This window comes from Anabrus simplex, chromosome 1 (assembly GCF_040414725.1).
Source record: "Anabrus simplex isolate iqAnaSimp1 chromosome 1, ASM4041472v1, whole genome shotgun sequence".
NCBI classification, from domain to species: Eukaryota; Metazoa; Arthropoda; class Insecta; order Orthoptera; family Tettigoniidae; genus Anabrus; species Anabrus simplex.
In genome coordinates, this window is record NC_090265.1 from 96,863,537 (window position 1) to 96,876,953 (window position 13,417).

Here is a 13,417-nt window from a genome sequence, read left to right on the forward strand (position 1 = left end):
ACCGGACCTGGTAATAGTCCGCAGTGGCGTCTGCACCATCATTGACGTCACTGTAACATTCGACACACGCCGACGCGCCTTCGATGAAGCAAGGGAGACCAAGAAGACAAAATACGAGCCACTACGAAGAGCGTTACTCGACCGGTATAGGGAAGTGAATATAGAGGCTGTCGATGTCGGAGCCCTAGGCTCCTGGGACACAGGCAACGACAAATTCATCAGTCGTATTAGTAGTCGCTCGTACGGCAAACTGATGAAAAAGCTCATCGTGAGCGACACCATCAGATACAGTAGGGACATATATATGACCCACCTGAACTCCGCCCCTAGGGCGGATCAGAACTGAACCCTGATGGTGCCGCTCAGGACGGGCTTCAGTATATGCTGTAAAAATGTAGATATTGTACAGGGCATATTTTTCATGTATCTTGTAAATATGGAAAATAAATGGCGAGCCGGTATCGGAACCATTGGGGTGATAAGCTAAGAAAAGGGGAACGCCGTCTGTTCTAATCAGCTTAATATCTGATACGTCGTGCATCGCACGACCAGAATATTAAACTTATTTTTGGAAATCGACGGAGTGCTAGAGGCTTGCTCCACCTCTGTCACGGGTTGGCCCGGCATTGCAGTACAGTCGGGATCGGTCCACCCTAAAACAAAAAAGCAAAAATAAGTTGAATATTCTGGTACTTGCTCATTTTTGCATGTTTTTTTAATGTTATATAATAATAGTAATAATAATAATTGTATTCGCAATCCCACGAAATGTGGGAAAAGTGCTAGGAATTCTTCTTCTTATTATTCTTATTATTATTATTAATTTATTATTATTATTATTATTATTATTATTATTATTATTATTATTATTATTATTATTATTATTATTATTATTATTATTATTGATCCGGTGAAATTAAGAAGAGTTGACCAAGGGAGGTCGGATAGTATAAATGAAAGTGAGGAGCCTGGCGCAAGTAAGTGGAAGCAATGACAAAAATCAGCTAAGGGCCCCGTGGTCGCCAACCCACGCTCCCAAGTTGAGAGCTCCTGGGTCAATCACACTAACCACTACACCACAGAGGCGGACTTTCATGAAAGCAACAATAATAATAATCCTTAGAAGATTAAATGTGAATGAGTCTGAAAATATCTAAACTATTAATAACGTAAGGTAAACAAAAACAAGTTGAAAGTAAATGCAAACTACATAGCAGAAAGCTGTATTCTTCTTTTTTGTCATGACAAAAGAGTTTCTGCTTGGTAATACCCTGCACGTATCTTCACTTGAAGGTCACGTACAAGTGTTACCTACGAAATATCTCAAGTAAGTGTCTACTCAGTGTGTTCTTTTTCTTGTTTCGTGGATTGAATGGTAAGTCATGTGACTATGGGAGGACAAAATACCTGAAAGAACAAGGGACACTAAATGAAAGATGTTAGGCTACGTACATTGTTTACGAGAACCTAAACATGAATAATCCATGTACTTTTTGATGTCATTTCAATGATAGCAGAATCATATCTTTTATATTGGGGCTGCCCATCCAAAACGGTGAGGGCGTGACCGATTCAGCTGGAAGGAGTTCGGTTCGATTACCCCTCAGGATTCGAAAACAGTAGTAGCATAACTTCCATTCCTTGATATTCACTCAGTAAGTACGTCCTAAAAAATAGTACTAGGTTAATTCCTGAAAACAAAGGCAGTCGGACATAGAACTAACCATTCTACTCCACTCAGTGCCCATGTTAAGGACAGTGGAAGCCTTTAACTTCTCCTCTTTCACGACCTGTGTGGAGATGGCTTCGGTTTGCTTTTTGCTTACTCTTTATATTGCTTGACATTATTCTAGTTTCCAGACGGTTTAACGTATCTATCGTGTTGGTGAGATTGCAATTCGTCTACCCTCCACCATATTCCTTTCTTCATGGGTACTCATATTAATAATAATAATAATAATAATAATAATAATAATAATAATAATAATAATAATAATAATAACCGAGCGAGTTGGACGTGTTATTAGTGGCACGCAGCTGTGAGCTTGCATTCGGTAGATAGTGGGTTCGAACCCCACTGTCGGCAGCCCAGAAGATGTTTTCCGTGGTTTCCCAATTTCACACCAGGTAAATGATGGAGCTATACCTTAATTAAGGCCACGGCCACTTCCATTCATCTCCTAGACCTTTCCTATCCCATCGTCGCCATAAGACCTATCTGCGTCGGTGCGACGTAAAGCCACTAGCGAACAAAAACACAGTCCAACGCGGAAAAAGACCTAAAAATTCTACACGCCGTGGAACTTTCTTTCTAAGATAATTCCTAACCTCCCCACTGGACGGGGGCTTCATTCATTCCATTCCTTACTCGGTCGAATGACTGAAAACAAGCAGTGGATTTTCATTTTATCTTCAAAAGTATAATATTTAAAAAAATAGTTGTAATTTGCGTGTTAAATGATGTTTAACATACGGCGTGGATTGTTGCATGAAGGGTTAAATTTAAAACATTTTCCCACTTGGGATATTTCATTGGGTAGGATACGTCTGCCGTTTCTGATAACAGTGATACGGGGATCCTAATTCCTAAGTATGCCAATGATTTTGTTTTGCGTTTCCTTTGTACACGGCTAGAGCAGCTATTCCTATTCATTCAACCATTACAAAATTTCGTAACTCCAAAGAAAACTAATCATTGCCATTTAAGATCGAGAAGGAAAAATAAGAAACAGGAGGTTGAGTTCGAATTACATATTTGTGTTAAGATACTGTATTATCTAAATTCGGAGGCATCCGACCCCGCGTTGTAGGGAGCAATGCGTCCGCCTGACACCCGGCGGCCCCGGGTTTGATTCCCGGCCGGATCAAGGGTTTTAATTGTAATGATTAATATCCCTGGCCTGGTGATTGGGTGTTTGTGACGTCCTTAATCTTCCTTTCCAAACACACAACATTAAGTCGTGAGTGAAAGTCTTTACCTTCCGTACATAGGTACCAATTAAATTATTTCAGTCCCCACCTCAAGGAGGTGGAGCGGGCCACCTAGAGGTTGATGTTCTCTCTCTGGCTAGGAGATTCGGGGTGGTTAAGGGTGTAGTGATGGGGGAGGAGAAGGATGGAATAGGTCGCATATTTTGATGGGGAGTGGCGATTTTTCCTCTTGTCTAAGGGAAGGGGACATGTGGTTATACGGCGTAAGACACGCAACTGCAGATCTTGTGAGTAAATAAAAGATAAAAATCTACTGTATATAAATAAAGTTGTAGGGGGTCCGCTGTCTGTAATTTCGTTTACTTTGTCAATTTACAGATATGTGTCCGTTTTATGTCAACTCAAGACCGTATCAGTAGTTTTCACCTTTCGTGTCTGTCTGTCTGTCTGTCTGTCTGTCTGTCTGTCTGTCTGTCTGTCTGTCTGTCTGTCTGTCTGTCTGTCTGTCTGTTCCACCATAACGGCAAAATGGTTGGATAGATCTCGATCAAACTTCATATGTAGAGTATACTCGTTCGGAAGCGGGTTTAGATATGTATATAATTTAAAAATCACTGAATAGACTGGCGGTTTATACGAACACTAGAACAGTTTTTTTTTTTCAATTTTCTCTCATAGAATTGATTTTCTTTAAAATCCAAAGACCGTCAATAATTTCGCTTAATCTTCAAATGACGGAGAAAAGTACTATTTTCTGTGGGTTTCATGCTCTGCATTAGATGACCGACAACGAACCTACCGGTTACCATGACAACGTCTCTGGCTGCTTGCCAGCAGGGAAGCAAGGTAATGCAACTTTCGTCATTATTCTTGTAAACTTGTAGTTGTTCGTTGGTTACAACGCGAGATGGACGTCAAGCTACCATTCTGAAGGGATATTTGCGGAATACAGTTGGAGGTTGCAATCGTCTTCGATTAGCGCTAAGAGTGGTTGGTAGTATTTTAACAGAACGCGGAGTGTAGCCTGTTATTTCACACTGTAAAGTGTTTGCTGGAATTTGCTATAATTTTTACAGAATTTATTTTTCTACTTTTGTTTTCCGCTTTAATTTCTTGCCTCGGCCTTGCCTCTTTAGTCTTAAGTAATAACACCGTAAATCATCTCCTTATCTAAGAATCCCTGGGCCTAAATTTCTCCTCATAACCGCTTTCCTTTAATCCGTAACTCATATAATCAGAATTTAGTGAAGGACATTTCTTTTTTGCAATATATCCACTTCGTTTTTAGCTTCAGATAGTGCTGCATTCATCGATTATAATCAAAACTCCTAACTCGATTCTGACTGACATTAGGAAAATGGGCCTGTCTTTATAATGAAAATTCCACATCTCCATTGTGAATGGCAGTGGGCAACTGAGCCTGCCGTTATAGTAGAAACTCCCGAACTCGATTGCGAATTGTGGTAGGAAACGTCAACTGCGATTTTTTTTTAAAAAAACTTCACAACGCGCACCTTACATCGCAAACAACGTATGGGGTCCTCCCAGTGGCGTTTCTCGGATAACGCTAAGAGACATGCAATTTAACATAATCTTATTTACTGCGTTACAGCAATTTACGCAGAAATCCGTATACAATGTGGAATACCGTAGCGAAACAGGGGTACATTTGCTAGTAGTGTATTAAATTTAATACGGCTGTATGTCGTATATTTGTTCTGTATCCTAAGAAACTGTTTAACAATAGAGTTAATTATAGCAAATATTGTTTTAAAGTTAAGGTTAGCAGATGCGGTAGACCCAGCAAGCAAACTAAGAAGGTGTGAATATTCGTCCAGTAAACTGATGGGCTCTTATGCGGCTCCTTGGCTGAATGGTAAGCATCGTGACTTTCGGCTCAGAGAGCCACGGGTTCGATTCCTGGCCGGACTGAGTATTTGAACTGTATATTGTTAATTTTCCTCTGAATTGGTGACCGGGTGTTCTTATTCGTCTTAATACACTTCTCTCCATCTATGTACAACATATAATACCACCATTCACCACAGAAGCACTCAGTAGTGAGTACATTCCTCCAGTTAGGTTTGGCGTCAGGAAGGGCATCCGGAAATAAAACTAGGTCAAAACAATACAAACTGACGACTCAAATGAATTGGGAAAAGTCAGGAAGAAGAAGAAGAAGAAAAATTAGATCCTTAAGAAGGAATCCATACTTCCCAGTGTCACCTAAGTTAAAATAACTTAAACTCTTTTCTGTCTGTCGAATAACCTAGTTCAAAACATACGGTATATAACATACCTGTAAAAAATACACACTATTAAGAAAATAATGACATGTTTCTTTCTACAAGAACATCCTCATATTCTATCAAATAAATTTAAATCATGCGTATGTATGCACAAAACTGTTAACGTTGTGTAAACTAGTCAATGCTTATGAATTGGTGATTATATCAACAAATAATTAATGTATTTGTCTTCCATTGTAACTTTAATAAATTATGAAAGTTTTTCTGTATTTACCTCAGCTGTTTGTCATCCGTACACACCCCACACACAGTTACTGAAGGTGAAAAAACGACAGAAGCTAAGATAAGTACAGGGAATTTTCCATAATTTACTAAAGTAGCGGTAGAGGATTTATGCATTCATTATTTGCTCACATTTATTCATATCACCACTAATTCGTAATCATTGACTAGTTTACACAACGAAAACAATATTTTACATATGTGTTGTGTGTTTTAGTCATCAGCCCATAGACTGGTTTGATGCAGCTCTCCATGCCACCCTATCCTGTACTAACCTTTTCATTTCTACGTAACTATTGCATCCTACATCTGCTCTTATCTACTTGTCATATTCATACCTTGGTCTATCCCTACCGTTCTTACCACCTACAGTTCCTTCAAAAACTGAACAAGTTCTGGGTGTCTTAAGATGTGTCCTATCAGTCTATCTCTTCTTCTCGTCAAATTTAGCCAAATCGATCTCCTCTCACCAATTCGATTTAGTATCTCTTCATTCGTGATTCGATCTATCCATCTCACCTTCAACATTCTTCTGTAACACCACATTTCAAAGGCTTCTATTCTCTTTCTTTCTGAGGTAGTTATCGTCCATGTTTCACTTCCATACAATGCCACGCTCCACACGAAAGTCTTCAAAAACATCTTTCTGATTTCGATATCAATGCTTGAAGTGAGCAAATTTATTTTCTTAAGAAAGCTCTTCCTTGCTTGTGCTAATCTGCATTGTATGTCCTTCTTACTTCTGCCATCGTTAGTTATTTTACTACCCAAGTAACAATATTCATGTACTTCCTTTAAGACTTCATTTCCTAATCTAATGTTTCCTACATCACCTGCCTTCATTCGACTGCACCCCATTACTTTTGTTTTGGACTTATTTATTTTCATCTGGTACTCCTTACCCAAGACTTCATCCATACCATTCAGCAACTTCTCGAGATCTTCTGCAGTCTCAGATAAAATAAAAATATTACATATAATTTAATTAATACATAATTAATTAATTAATAATTAATTTTACATATAATTTAAAGTTATTTGACAGAATCTTAGGATATTCTTACAAAACTAAATATGCTATTCTTTGTTTAATAGCGTGTAATTTTTTCAGGTATATTATAGTGTCGTATTTTATATTTCGAACTTGTGTGTTCAACAGAATGAAAAGCTCTTAAGTTACAAGAATATCATTGATACCCATTTCACCTATTAGAATAACAACATTGTAAATATCATAAGAATGACAATGGAAGGCATCGTCAAATTATTTCGTTTAGAGACATCCTCAACATGAGGCACTAGGAAATTTCCTAACCGAGTCTAGCTTAGAAACTGCTATGTTAGGAACATGATGCCCAGTTTCTACTTCCTGATCAAATGGTGGCACCAAACTGCCCTTAAAGAGTTTAATAAATGCAAACATTCACCCGTTATGAGCCGGTGGAGACTCACTCCCTGTACGGTCCGCATCCAACAGATAGAAGATCATAGCCCAATACGGATCCCCAGGGTGGCGATGCTTCTTGCGGAGGCGACAATGAGATTCACCGTAAAGCCGAGCCTTCAGGGGTCCAGAAGCTCTCTTACAGTATCTCATAGATACTAGAGTCAGCTTCTGGGACGCACGTCGACAGCGAGTTCTGTCACGAGGCGGCGATTTCCACTGCCACCGCCACCTGCCCCCCTCTTGGTACCTTCTTCCCTGTTCCTCCCTTGGTGGATATTCGCTGTCTCGTACAGAACTGTGGGCCGACGTACGTCGCGACTTGTTGGTGAATCTCTTCCTGTGGTTGGTCGTCACGCTTTGTTGGGGCCCCACAACAACACCAGCTAACCATCACAGATGGAGCTCTGGTGGTTCAGTTTATTGCTATACTAGGCGATTGAATGTACAATGTTGTAAAAATAAAAGATTATCAAATAACATATTGTTGTTACATTTCTTATATATATATAAAAACTTTTAATGGTGTCAGCTCTAGACTTTCGGTAGTTCCTACTGGTAGAAGAATAAATTCATTTCCAATAACTGTTTAGTTTCAAATGTCAACAGTACATCGCATGGCAGATATGCAAGTGATATATCGTTTCGTGGTTCTATAACTAATTTTGGGACATGTCACGATTATACTCTCATATCTCTTATATTGAACTTCCGCTGGTATTTTAGAAGGAGGAAGTGTAATGGAATGACAACAATGAAGCCAAAATATCTAGACGGCACACACAACTATGACGTTAATGATAGTGATGTCTCTGACCATCACAGATGGAGCTCTGTTAGTTCATTTTATCACTATACTGTGTGTTCAAATGTTATAAATAATAATGTTCATGTATTAAGTGCACTTGTCCACACTAGAGTGCAGCATCACCCAGGCAGCACTTGCTGCTAACAGCATGGCAAGCTACCTGGGAGTGAGATACATCCGGTTAGTTTTGAGAGACATGGCGCGACATATGGACGGACACTAATCTACCTCCATATCCATGTAGATTAAGACATTTTGTACATCAAGTGTATATTAAGTGTTGTAATTAATGTTCATTATGTACATAGTGTGTTATTTCCATTATATTTAAAATATGTGATTATTTTTCATCCGAATGATTTTCAACCAGCCCAACTCATGCATGGCAACCTTTTATACAGTCCACTCACCAGGAATTCACAACAACAAATCACTGTGTGTATGAATGTATAATGATGTAAATATAAGAGATTACCAAATAATACATTGCTGTTACATTTTGTTATATGTAAGCTCTTAATCGTGTCAGGTCTAGGCTTAGGTAGTTCCTGCCGGAAGAAGAATGGATTCGTTTCCAATAACCGTTGGTTTCATATGTTAACAATAAATCGGTTGACAGAAGATGCAAGTGATATACCAGTTCATGGTTCTAAAATAAATTTTGGGACATGGCATGTTATGTCTGAGAGTACCACGATTACATTCTTTTATCTTTCACTTTTAACTTACACTGGTATTTTAGATGGATGAAATATCAGGCAAGTGTAATGTGAATGACAGCAGTAAAGCCAAAATATCTAACCGAAAAACCTATGAAGTGAGGTTGATGGTGGTAGTGATTACTTCTCAGGAAAAGCTGAACTTCGCAATATCGCCTCTTAACTAATCAGAAATGAAACTTTAAGAAGTCTGACTCTGCTAAGGTTGAACTCCTGACAAAGGAGAAAGAAAATGAAACACGCCGTAAGTCTCGGAAACTTACCACTTTTGGGGTCGTAAGAGAACAAAAGTTGTAGAGGAGAGTTTGAGTAGGAACGCTGGGAAGTGAGGAGCATGATGCAAGTGGGAACAATATAAGGCTCAACTAGGGGACCTGTGGTTGCCAAACCACGCTACCCTGAAATCCTACTTATATTCTCCACCTACGAAAGTCGTAGGATACCACAAAGGCAGCAGGAGCTCTTCCAATTGGCGTAAACTGCGTGACGGTTGTGATGTAACACGAACTCGCTTCTGGAAGTCGAACAATATGATGTTCAATTGTGTTCACATTCGGGATATTTTGAGCCACGGTATTAAAGCGAATTCACCGTTGATTTCTTTTTGCTAGTATATACATAAAAATAGATAAATGAAGAATGATAGCCTACATGTGACAGCAATTAGTGGATTGACGTGGCACTTAATTCGCATACTTATGCAGATACAATGCATCATAATACACATTTTTGGCGTAAATACGTATGGGACACTTAACATGTTTTTATATACCTAGCAAACAGTTTCTACATTCATACCTTCTTTTTCCTACATCGACATTTACATACAAGACACTAAACACCGTGAAGAACTATTTTAGTAAGAATACTGAGTAAACATCTATGCACGAGTACATCGATGCGTGCTTATATCATATGACAAGGCTAATGATTTGGGCGATTTGATGAACCGTTCTAGAACACGATGTAGAAGCATATGCATAGATAGGCCTACATAAATACATAGATACATATATAGATGATACTTCTCATGGCGTGTCATTGGTGGGGGGAGGGGAGGGGGGAGAATAGCCAACGGGATCGAATGAATTGGCCATGCGGTTTGGGGCGCGCATTTGTGAGCTTACATTCGGGAAATAGTGGGTTCGAACCCCACTGTCAGCAGCCCTAAAGATAGTTTTCCGTGGTTTCCCATTTTTCTTTTTAGAATTTGTTTCGCGTCGCACCGACACAGACAGGTCTTATGGCGACGATGGTATAGAAAAGGGTTAGGAGTGGGAAGGAAGCGGCCGTGGCCTTAATTACGGTTCACAACGGGCAGTTGATGAGGCTGTACCCTAATTAAGGCCACAGCCGTTTCTTCCCAATCCTAGCCCTTTACCATCCCATCATTGCCATAACATCTATCTGTGTCGGTGCGACGTAAAGCCAATTGTAAAAATAGGAGCCAGTGGATGGTACTGATTCTCGAATGCTAATACGGTTATAACGATTATGTGAGATGCGAGTCATGAGACTTGTGGATTGGGTGTGGTGAAAGTTTGAAATGGAAGGATTAGAAAATAGGGGGTGGGAGGGTGGATTACCTCGACACAGTCCCCTCTACGGTGGTGGCCGGTCAGTGGGTTGGATGAGGAACGGTGATAGTGGAGAGGGGATAGATTGTGAAGTTGGGTTTTCCGGGGGATACCCAGGAGTTAGGATGTGACTGGGTTGTAATGTTCTAACGACTTTTGGAGATCAATCCAGAAGAGAAAGGATACGTAGGTATCGAGTTCAGGAACTGGGAAGAGGACGTAGAGGTTCTGGTAGCGGAAAAGGAGGCGGAGGGAAAAACGGACAATGCGGCGTTCCATAGAAGGAAGGGGACGATATCGGTTGGTTTGAAAAGGGCAATGACTGTCCAGACGGAATGACCGTAGGTAATAGCGGACCGTATTACCTTTCAGTCATCTGTTGCAGGTTAGCCCTTTCGACGTTACGCAACACTCAGCACAGATGTGACTTTTGGGATGCTGGCGGAAGTAAGAACTGTAAGTACTGTAGGTATTATTCTTGACAGACTAATTCTCATAGAAACAGATGTATACGTTTCGTCCTCATAAATTACATATTTCTCACAATATTTATTTAAAGAACTCAATTTTCATCCTCTATCATTCAAAAGTATATTCTATTACTTGTACGTGAATATGTGAGTACTGCCGCACTCTACAGGCTGTTGCAAGAAGTAGGCGTGTCGTGGCCGCAGCACGAGAGCTATCTGTTTGACATTCTGTGAATTACTTGTGAAATTATCCACCAGATGTCTGAACATGTTCGTATCAGAATGCGTAGTGTCTGCTCTATTTTTGTACTATCTAAAATGTAAGCTAGAAAACTTGTAGTCTTCCGTGGCTCTCGATATTATTATCATAGCACGGGACCTTCAGTTACATGTGGACTCTGAACCACAGGAATGTGACGTTTTAATTTCCAGAATACCACGAGCATTGACCGGGATTCGAACCATGGTCGCCTAGGTGAGAAGCCAGAAACAGTCGCTGAGCCTACATGGCCCCAGTGTGTAATTGGCATTATAAAACATAATTTGAAGTGTTATATTTGGTGTAAACCATTTCCGTAATCAAATCAATTTCTATCTAGCAATATTACAAATTAGAAATCTTATTTACAGATACCCTGATCCTCTTAGTGGATATTACTATTTAATGGGTAGGTACAGATAGATATCTACCCTTTCCTAGGACGTGAACATGAAATATTTCTAAGTCTCGCAAATCTAGCACCTATGAGGCCGAAGGAGAACAGGAGAGACAGAGATTACGAAAGTAAGGAATATGGCACAAGTAAGTGAAATGAATTCAAGACTAAGGTTCCAAATTCACGCTCCCAAGCTGATCGCCCTTATGACTGTAGAATTCTTTGTGGGGATGACTACTCTATATGGATGTATGGTTCTCTGAAAACCACGCACGGTACATTTATAGTAACAAGGAAGGACCTTAGGAGAGAGCGGAAGCTCCAAATCAATAAATTCGATTTTTTTTATTAAAAAAAATAAACAATGGCCATATTTACAGTAATTCATCGTGCCATATTTCATGAATTTCAGGATTGGACTCCATACAAGGTCTGTCGTCTTTTCTAATTATTTCATCTTCCAATATTTTGATCTGAAGTACTGTATCTGATTTTATACCTGGATTATGTTAACTTTCGTACATTTCGTCGATCACTTCCTCATTTTCTTCCTTACAGAGTATTTTATCTATCTATCTATCTGCCTATCTCTCTATTTATCTACCTATTCGTGTATCTATCTATCTAATCTATGTATAAGATAATCTATCTATCTATCTATCTATCTATCTAGATAGATAGATAGATAGATAGGCCTTGGGCTCAAGTTAGGTACCATTCCGGCATTTGCCTGGAGGAGAAGTCGGAAATCACGGAAAACCACTTCGAGGATGGTTGACGTCGGGATCGATAGATAGACAGATAAATAGATTATCTATTTATCTATCTAATCTATAGGTAGACATAGTGGCAAACACTGGTAATGTAGCATCTAGTGTTTAACCTCCCCAACCGGAAAGTTGTGCAGACCAGTGATATTCAACCACAATTTTTTGTAAAGCATCAGATATAGTTGTCCTTTAACTGTATAACACCACAGCCATTGATGCTTAATTAATTCAACTATCTACATATAAAATAAGTAAATAACTTGAATTCCAATTAAGAAGAACAAATATCACTAACAATAAAGTGCTTACGGATATCGTACTGAAATAGTAAACATAATCGTAAGAAAAAACAATGACTAAGTATTATGCATTAATAATATATCTTTATTCAGTCATTTTACCGTCCAGGTTTGGTTTCCCCCCGGGCTCAGTGAGGGATCCTACCTCTACCGCCTCAAGGGCAGTGTCCTGGAGCGTGAGACATTTGGTCGGGGATACAACTTGGGAGAAGGACCGGTAACTCTCTCAAGTGGCCTCATCTGCTATGTTAGACAGGGGACTTATGGGGGATGGAAAGATTAGAAGGGATAGACAAGGAAGAGGGGAGGAAGCGGCAGTGGTCTTAGGTACCTTTCCGCCATTTGACTGGAGGAGAAGTTGGAAACAACGGAAAACCACTTCGAGGATGGTTGAGGTGCAAATCGAAAGCCCCTCTACTCAGTTGACCTCCCGACGTTGAGTGGACCCCGTTCGAGTCTTTTTATCACTTTTCAAAGCCGGGCGTCTAACCCGGACTCCGGAGATGGCAGATAATCACACTCAGCAGTACACCACAGAGGCGAACTAATAATAATAATAATAATAATAATAATAATAATAATCATCATCATCATCATCATCATCATCATCATCATCATCATCATTCGTTTACCCTCCAGGTTCGGTTTTTCCCTCGGACTCAGCGAGGGATCCCACCTCTACCGCCTCAAGGGCAGTGTCCTGGAGCTTCAGACTCTTGGTCGGGGGATACAACTGGGGAGAATGACCAGTACCTCGCCCAGGCGGCCTCACCTGCTATGCTGAACAGGGGCCTTGCGGGGGATGGGGAAGAGTGGAAGGGATAGACAAGGAAGAGGGAAGGAAGCGGCCGTGGCCTTAAGTTAGGTACCATCCCGGCATTTGCCTGGAGGAGAAGTGGGAAACCACGGAAAACCACTTCCAGGATGGCTGAGGTGGGAATCGAACCCACCTCTACTCAGTTGACCTCCCGAGGCTGAGTGGACCCCGTTCCAGCCCTCGTACCACTTTTCAAATTTCGTGGCAGAGCCGGGAATCGAACCCGGACCTCCGGGGGTGGCAGCTAATCACGCTAACCACTACACCACAGAGGCGGACATAATAATAATCATGAGAATAAAATGACAATAATAACACTGGTCGACAATGAATTTGTTACAGAAACAAATTCAGGTGTTTCATGTATTTTGCCAACGGCCGTAGCCGTGTTGAAA

The 13,417-nt window shown here is 40.2% G+C and overlaps 1 pseudogene; it reads left to right on the forward strand.

Moving 5' to 3' along the window:
- The first annotated feature begins 479 nt into the window (after window positions 1-479).
- LOC136859215 (U2 spliceosomal RNA) lies at window positions 480-657 on the forward strand (annotated as a pseudogene).
- Window positions 658-13,417: the final 12,760 nt, after the last annotated feature.